Source organism: Brachyhypopomus gauderio, unplaced genomic scaffold (genome assembly GCF_052324685.1).
Source record: "Brachyhypopomus gauderio isolate BG-103 unplaced genomic scaffold, BGAUD_0.2 sc316, whole genome shotgun sequence".
NCBI lineage: Eukaryota > Metazoa > Chordata > Actinopteri > Gymnotiformes > Hypopomidae > Brachyhypopomus > Brachyhypopomus gauderio.
Genome location: NW_027507137.1, coordinates 32,501 through 40,014, shown reverse-complemented (window position 1 = coordinate 40,014; position 7,514 = coordinate 32,501). Strand labels below are relative to the sequence as shown.

The following is a 7,514-nucleotide window of genomic DNA, read 5'->3' as shown; positions in this document are numbered from 1 at the left end:
GGTGTGCAGCTGTGGGTGGGGGTGTGATGTGTGGGTGGGGATGTGGGTGTGTGTGGGTGAGGGTGTGGTTGTGATGTGTGGGTGGGGATGTGGTGTGTGGGTGAGGGTGTGGTGTGATGTGTGGGTGAGGGTGGTGTGGTGGTGTGGGTGAGGTGTGTTGTGGGTGTGGTGTGAGGGTGTGGTATGGTGTGTGGGTGTGGTGTGGTGTGAGGGTGTGGTATGGTGTGTGGGTGTGGTGTGGTGTGAGGGTGTGGTGTGGTGTGAGAGTGTGGTGTGGTGTGAGGGTGTGGTGTGGGTGAGGGTGTGGTGTGAGGGTGTGGTATGGTGTGTGGGTGAGGGTGTGGTGTGAGGGTGTGGTGTGGTGTGAGGGTGTGGTGTGGTGAGGGTGTGGTGTGGTGTGAGGGTGGAGGTGTGGTGTGTGGGTGTGGTGTGGGTCCGCTGTGGTGTGGGTCTGCTGTGGGTGGGGGTGGGGTTGAAAGTGAGAGAGAGAAAGCAGGAAAATGTGTATGCTGTAGTGTGTGTAAAATGCTGTCTGCTGTAGTGTGTGTAAAGTGTGTATGCTGTAGTGTGTGTAAAGTGTGTATGCTGTAGTGTGTGTAAAGTGTGTATGCTGTAAAGTGTGTATGCTATGGTGTGTGTGAAGTGTGTATGCTGGTAGTGTGTGTAAAGTGTGTATGCTGTAGTGTGTGTAAAGTGCTGTCACATACCTGTAGGGAGCGCATTACTTAGGGTAGTTGCAGAAAAAGAGGAGAGAAAATGTGCACGTGTGTGTGTGTGTGTGTGTGTGTGTGTGTGTGTGTGTGTGTGTGTGTGTGCGCGCACAGATTTCACAGTAAGTGCTTTCTTGAGTTTGTGTTTATTAGAGCATGGAAGTCTTTACAGAATGTGAGAGGTGTGCAGGAGACGGCCTGGATGTCCAGGAGAAGTGAAGGTGGACACACACATGCAGAGACATGAAACCCATTTGTGGACGGCCTGGACTTAAATGTGACCTGCTCTACAGGACTGTTGTGCTAAAAGAGATTAAATGGACAGTACTTCTCTGTCCTTTGGCACGTTATTCAACACTGATTACAAGGACTGGTGATCAGGTTTTGTCTGACATCCAAGCTGATTCCATGAGGGGAGGAGGAACCAGACACCACACAGCCAACATGGAGATGAATTATAGAAAAGACACTGTGAATATCACGGCAGTCTGCACGCTCGTCTTATTGGGTACAGCGCGTCCGGCGACCGTGTTGAAGGTGGTGAGCTGCGCAGAGCTCTGCATGACTGGTGTGCCAATCAAGAAGACACACGTCATGGCCACAGCGCCCCGTAGCAGAGTGGAGATCAATATCAGGGATGAAGAGGTTCAGTCAGTCCCAGATTTCACTTTCCTGTCATCAGAGCTTGATTGTGAAGGCAGATCTGCCCTTAATACCGAGCAGAAGACACTGGGACGCTCAGTTACAGTCAGTCTGCACAAGATACGGAACATCAGAAACTTCAGGCTAACCACCAAGAAGAGAGGAGTCATCACTGTCAACCTGGCCTGTCACAATAACTGGATGTGAGAGCTGGGTGCTGGATAAAGCTGAAATAAGGAAGTTATGAGTGTATAAAGACTGTGTCATCTCCAAGATCATAATACTGAAATGAATATAAGTTATTCACTTCACACATGGCAAATCACTGGAGAAGTTAGTGATGCTTGGCATAGTTAATGAATCCAAAAGTAGAGGCAGACAGAAATACTGTTAGATAACATCACAGCTGAAACATGAACACCCACACAGCTCAAAGAGATGTTCATAACATGGAGGTCAATGGTCTATGAAGTCCCCAAGTGACACTTGACTGAATGGATAAGTTGAATTGATGTCTATATCAGGTGATGGTGATCAGTAATATTTTAAATAGATAAATAGGAACATGATTAAATCTTGAATGTTTCGTGTCTTTTATGGTAGGGTCAGAGTCATCACGTAACGGCAGTGCGGACTGCTGTGGGTTTTGAAGTCGTGTGTCCTGCGAGGTGCTCTGAGCAACCAGGAGATCTTTAGTTGTTCTCCGCTGCTCTGGCCTACATCGCCAGCACAGGTCGCGAGGGCTGCTGGCACTTGTAGTTCTTTTTGCACATTCTGAAGTTTTTGCTGTTTAGAATTGAAATGAATGGAAAGACCTGTCCAAGAATCTGCTCTCTCTGCCAAAATACTCTATCTATCTATCTATCTATCTATCTATCTATCTATCTATCTATCTATCTATCTATCTATCTGTCTGTCTGTCTGTCTGTCTCTCTGTCTCTCTGTCTCTCTGTCTGTCTCTCTCTCTCTCTCTATGTACTGGCTGAATGCTCTAACCACACCCTTCACCAGGTCCAGAGATGTAATGTAAGCTCGATCTGAGTTTCTCCGAACTCCTCCAGTGCTCCACCCCTCTGCAGTGTTTCTCACACTGATGGTGGGAGATGGTGGAGGGAACGGGTGGAGAAAACACGCAGTGTGGGAGAGGCCTTCGTTTGGAGCTGGACAGATTAGGTGTAGCGTCTGCGATGTGGCGTGGGCGGAGTGGTGTGAAGACTGAAACGTGGGCAGCTTAGTGTCAGTAGCTGAGATGGGCTTTAATGGGGAGAGAGTGTCTGTTCACATCGAGACGGAGATGATGAGACACTGAGGGTGTGTGTGTGTGTGTGTGTGTGTGTGTGTGTGTGTGTGTGTGTGTGTGGTGGAGAGAAAGAGAATATGCTCTCTTCCTCTGTGCTGAAGTCAGACTCTCGGCGGTGTGTGGGTTTAGTCTTTGGTTCATCAGAGCGTGGTGTGACTGGGGGCTACGGGGAGATGTAGTAATCTCTCTCACCCCACAATGCCCCCCCCCCCCCCCCCCCCCCCCCGGGTGTTCAACTCTCACCAAACACAGCTGCATCTCTACTGTTCTACCTACAAACCAACACTAACCTAATAACAAAACAACTCCTCTAAAACTGGTTAGTCCTTGCAGCATATTGGTGTGTGTGTGTGTGTGTGTGTGTGTGGGGGGGGGGGGGTTTGCAGGCTGTGGCGATGTGTGGGAGGGTGTTTTTGGGAACCTGTGAGATCTTGTGTGAGGGTGTGGATGTTTGCTCGGGAGGGTGTGGGATGGTGTGGGTGTACGTGTTTGTAGGCAGGTTGTGGGAGAGTGTGTGTGTCTGTGTACATAAGTGTAGAAGGTTCTGGAAAGTTGTGTGTTTGTGGCGTTGTGAGAGGGTCTGGGTGTGTAGGTGTCTGTGTGGGTGGGTTTGCATATCATTTAAGGAGGCGTGTCTAATTTAGAGAATCGTATGTCATGTTTCCGTGACAGGACAGCGTTCATTGTCACCGTGTCTCGTCTGTGTACTGATCTGCGGTGCTGATGCAGGAAGTGTTAGTGCCTGAAGCTCCGCCCACCAATCACCGTCCTTCATGACGAACTTCAAGCTCCACAACAGAAACAGACCTTCTCATTATCTCTGCTTTATTCCTTCATGTTTAACACAATAATGATAAACGTAATAACAATAATGTTAAACACCATCTCCACCACCACCAACAGTAACAGTAATAATAACAAAAACACATGATAACAGACAACAGTTTTAATGAGGCATTAAAGCAGTAATGGTGTGGTGACTGTAATGGTGTGAGTGAGTGTGTGAATGGTGGCGTGTGTGTGTGCCCGGTGATGGATGGTTCTCCGTCCGCCGTGATACCCCCCCCCCCCCTCCCCACACGCGGTGCACCTCCCCCGGGGGCCTGTGTTTGTGTTCGAGAGTACGCAGTGTACAACTGTCTGACACTTCTCATCAGGGAGTGTTGATTGATTGTAAAAGCATCTTTGGGTGGGTGAAAGACACTATATAAGTGAAACTAATAATCAATCAAAATAATAATGATTAATGACAAAATGACAAATGATGACAGTTTAATGTGTAAATATGATTTCTTTTGCCAAGAGGTCTTTATGGGGTGTGTGTGTGTGTGTTGGGGGGGGGGGGGGGTGTGAGGTGTGTGGTGTGTGTGTGTGTGTGTGTGTGTGTGTGTGTGTGTGTGTGTGTGTGTGTGTGTGTGTGTGTGTGTGTGTGTGTGTGTGTGTGTGTGTGTGTGTGTACGTACCTGCATGCTGTAGAGGTGATTTAGTTTGAGAAGTAGGACTGACCCCATATTGTTTCCTCTTTGAGCAGACAGGTCTTTGTCCACCATTTTCTCAGACTCTGCTCATTGACCCTGTAGATAGGAAGTGTCTCAGGAACTCTGATACACTGTCAGTTCATATTCACTGTTTAGGGCGCAATAACTCTCTAAATTATTTTGAGTTTTTATAGTCTCAGTGTTCCAAATGTTTTTTTTTCCTTTGCTTCTGTATCTGGTTAGTTTTAACTGGGTGGTAAAGCCCTGCTGGGGGAGGCTGGCCCACGCTCACGACAAGCTAAGAGCTCTTATTAGGGTTCAGTTCTTGGGTCTGTAGTGCCCTAAAATGTCTAAATGCATCCAGAAATGTAGAGATCTTTTTTTTGCATGCTTACTGATGATGAATATCTGCCTAATTCTGTCCTGCGTGCACTGCTGGGTGTTTTATCTTGGGTTTCTGGACTCATTTGACGTAGTTTTGCATGCCGGACGTTTACTGGATGCCTGACCCATTAGGTGAAGCTCTGGTGTAGCCCACCACCCACGCCGCACAGCGGCCCTGCCTACAACAGAGCGGGCCTCATGTTCCTGGCATCTCCACCTTGTTTGGAAGATCATGTTTGTCTCTCAGAGAGAAGATAGCAGTGGAAACTTGGCAACTCTGTGTCTTCAGATCATGTGACAACATCTCATGAGTCACACAGGAGTGAAACACACACTTTTGTCTCTCCTCACGATTCACTGTCGTTCTAAGAACTCTGGAGGACTCGGTGTTTATACCTCGATACACGTGACTGAGTTTGAGGCCATTGCTTTGTCCTGTCTCCCCTGGTGATGTGTTCTCCCTTGCCCTTGAATTGAACTCGCCTTCTCCAGTGATGGTAAGGAAGACAGGTTAGACGTTCTGCACTCTAGACTGACTCACTCCAAACTCACTTAATGGAGCTTGGTACAGTTTTGGAACACACTGCCTTTTTACAGTCATCCCCCCTTCCTCCCTCTCTCTCTCTCTCTCCCTCTCTCTCTCTCTCTCTCTCTCTCTCCCCCTCCCTCCCTCTCTCTCTCTCTCTCTCTCTCCCCCTCCCTCCCTCTCTCTCTCTCTATCTCTCTCTCCCCCTTCCTCCCTCTCTCTCTCTCTCTCTCTCTCTCTCTCTCTCTCTCTCTCTCTCTCTCTCTCTCTCTCTCTCTCTCTCTCTCCCCTTCTCTCTCTCTCTCACTGTTTGTGTGTGCTTTTAAGGTTTGCCTCCTACAGAATGTTAGTTCCGCTGGGCCCCTCCAGAACCTTTTGGGCCATCCACACAGATGCAGACACACTTGAACAGGGACTGCAGGCTAGAGGAACCTCCTCTCTTCAAACAGGAGCCGTGGGAGACGCTCACTGTCCTGACTTCACTGTGCTAAAGAGGCGCTAATGTCCTGAGGTGGGGGCTAGTGGCGAGGAGAAAGAGCAGTTGGAGATGAGAAGATGGTGATTAGCACACATCTCCTCCCTTCACGTCATTATCACTCCAGCATGGAGAAGCTTTGAGGACGCCTGTAATTAGCTCTTGGTCTAAGTCAGGCAGACATTTCTATGATAGTGAAAATAATTATCTTGTGTGTGTGTGTGAGTGCGTGTGAATAATGATCTTATGTATGTAATAATGTGAGTTTGTGTATGTGTGTCTATGAGCATGTGTGTGTGTGTGTGTGTGTGTGTGTGTGTACTTAGGTCATTAGTCTCTTCTCATGAAATGCATCTTCCATTTTCTGGATGGCATCCATTTGTGAGCAGACATTATCAGACATTATCAGACATTATCAGATGCTGGGTGAGACCAGCAGGAGGAACAGGGCACCTGAAATAGAAGAGTGCAGTTTAAACTGCAATACATTATTCATGCTTCATACACAGTTTGTGGTCTAGAGTAGGAAACACTGCCTCATGCTTGATTGAACAACAAAAACCTTGTTTTGAGATCTTGGGAAGAGGTAGCTTTGCTTTTATAAGGACAGTTTAGATGGAGAGTGTTGGTGTGGTGTGTGTGTGTGTGTGTGTGTGTGTGTGTGAGAGAGAGAGAGAAAGAGAGAGAGAGTCATTAAGCCTCTTGATTGGTCTAGCTGATGCTGACAGCTGGGGGAATAAGAATTATACCCTCTCCTGAGTAATCACTGCTGTTTAGGAAGAATCCTGTGTGTGTGTGTGTGTGTGTGTGTGTGTGTGTGTGTGTGTGTGTGTGTGTGTGTGTGTGTTTGGCACATGTGTATGAAGATCTTTCACCAGCACGGTGCCTAAATGCTCCATCTCCATGGTGACAGGACACCATAAGCACCCTGTAGTCAAAGCAGCCTAACGGCTCCAGTGTGACCTTTGACCCCTTCCCTTTCTCTCCTCTCCTCTCTTTGCTAGCAGCACAATATCCTTGAACTGTGGACGACAATAGTGGCCCCACTGGACCTCAGTGCCAGTATATAAGAAAATAACAGTAAACACCATTTACAGCTGTTGCATGATGGGATTTTAGCTTTTCTGTCTTTATATATATATATATATATATATATATATATATATATATATATATATTATATATATATATATATATGTTTGTTTGTGCTTGAATAAAATCAGTTCCCGTGATTCAGTTTGCTACTCTGTGGAAGTTTTGGTCCGAAAGTCTAGTGACCTCTAACCTTGCCGTTAACTGCTGGTGATGTGAATGATTTGAAGTTCCTACACAGATATAACTGACATCAGCACAGAGCATCTGCTCCTCCTTCCCACAGAGGGGTTAGAGGCTGGGTGTGAATGGAGCCCTCAGTAGACCTTTACACGTGTGTGTGTGTGTGTGTGTGTGTGTGTGTGAGTGACGAGAGTGGGTATTATGGTTTCTGTGGTAGTGGCATTCAGTGAAACAGATTATTACATGGCGGGAGGAGAGATTGTGTGTGTGTGTGTATATGTGTGTGTGTGTGTGTGTGTGTGTGTGTGTGTGTGTGTGTGTGTGTGTGTGTGTGTGTGTGTGTGTTGGGGACGTAGGTGGTGTGAGAACAGCACAGCTCCAGGAATGACCCCGCCCGCCTGTGCTGAGGTCAGTTTAATCTCACAGCTGCGTTCTGGACTGCTTTGAGGACACACACAGACACACCTGAGACGTGTGTGTTCTGGAATGCTCGCTACGGTGGACACACACAGAGACAAAGGGCCTGCCATTGGTGGGACACACACACAGAGACAAAGCTCAGGGCCTGCCATTGGCTAAGACTGAGACTGGCTTTTATTTCATCATTCACCTTGAATTCTATCCTGAAGTGGTGTGAGAGAGAGTGAGAGAGAGTGAGAGAGAGTGAGAGAGAGAGAGAGAGAGAGAGAGAGAGAGATATGGGGAACGGCTTGAATACTTAAGT

General features: G+C 47.5%; 1 protein-coding gene across 2 annotated transcripts in view; it reads left to right on the top strand.

Moving 5' to 3' along the window:
• ldlrad3 (low density lipoprotein receptor class A domain containing 3) overlaps positions 1-7,514 on the top strand; it is a 54,391-nt gene that overhangs the window by 40,375 nt on the left and 6,502 nt on the right. The gene's annotated exons all lie outside the window — the stretch shown is intronic.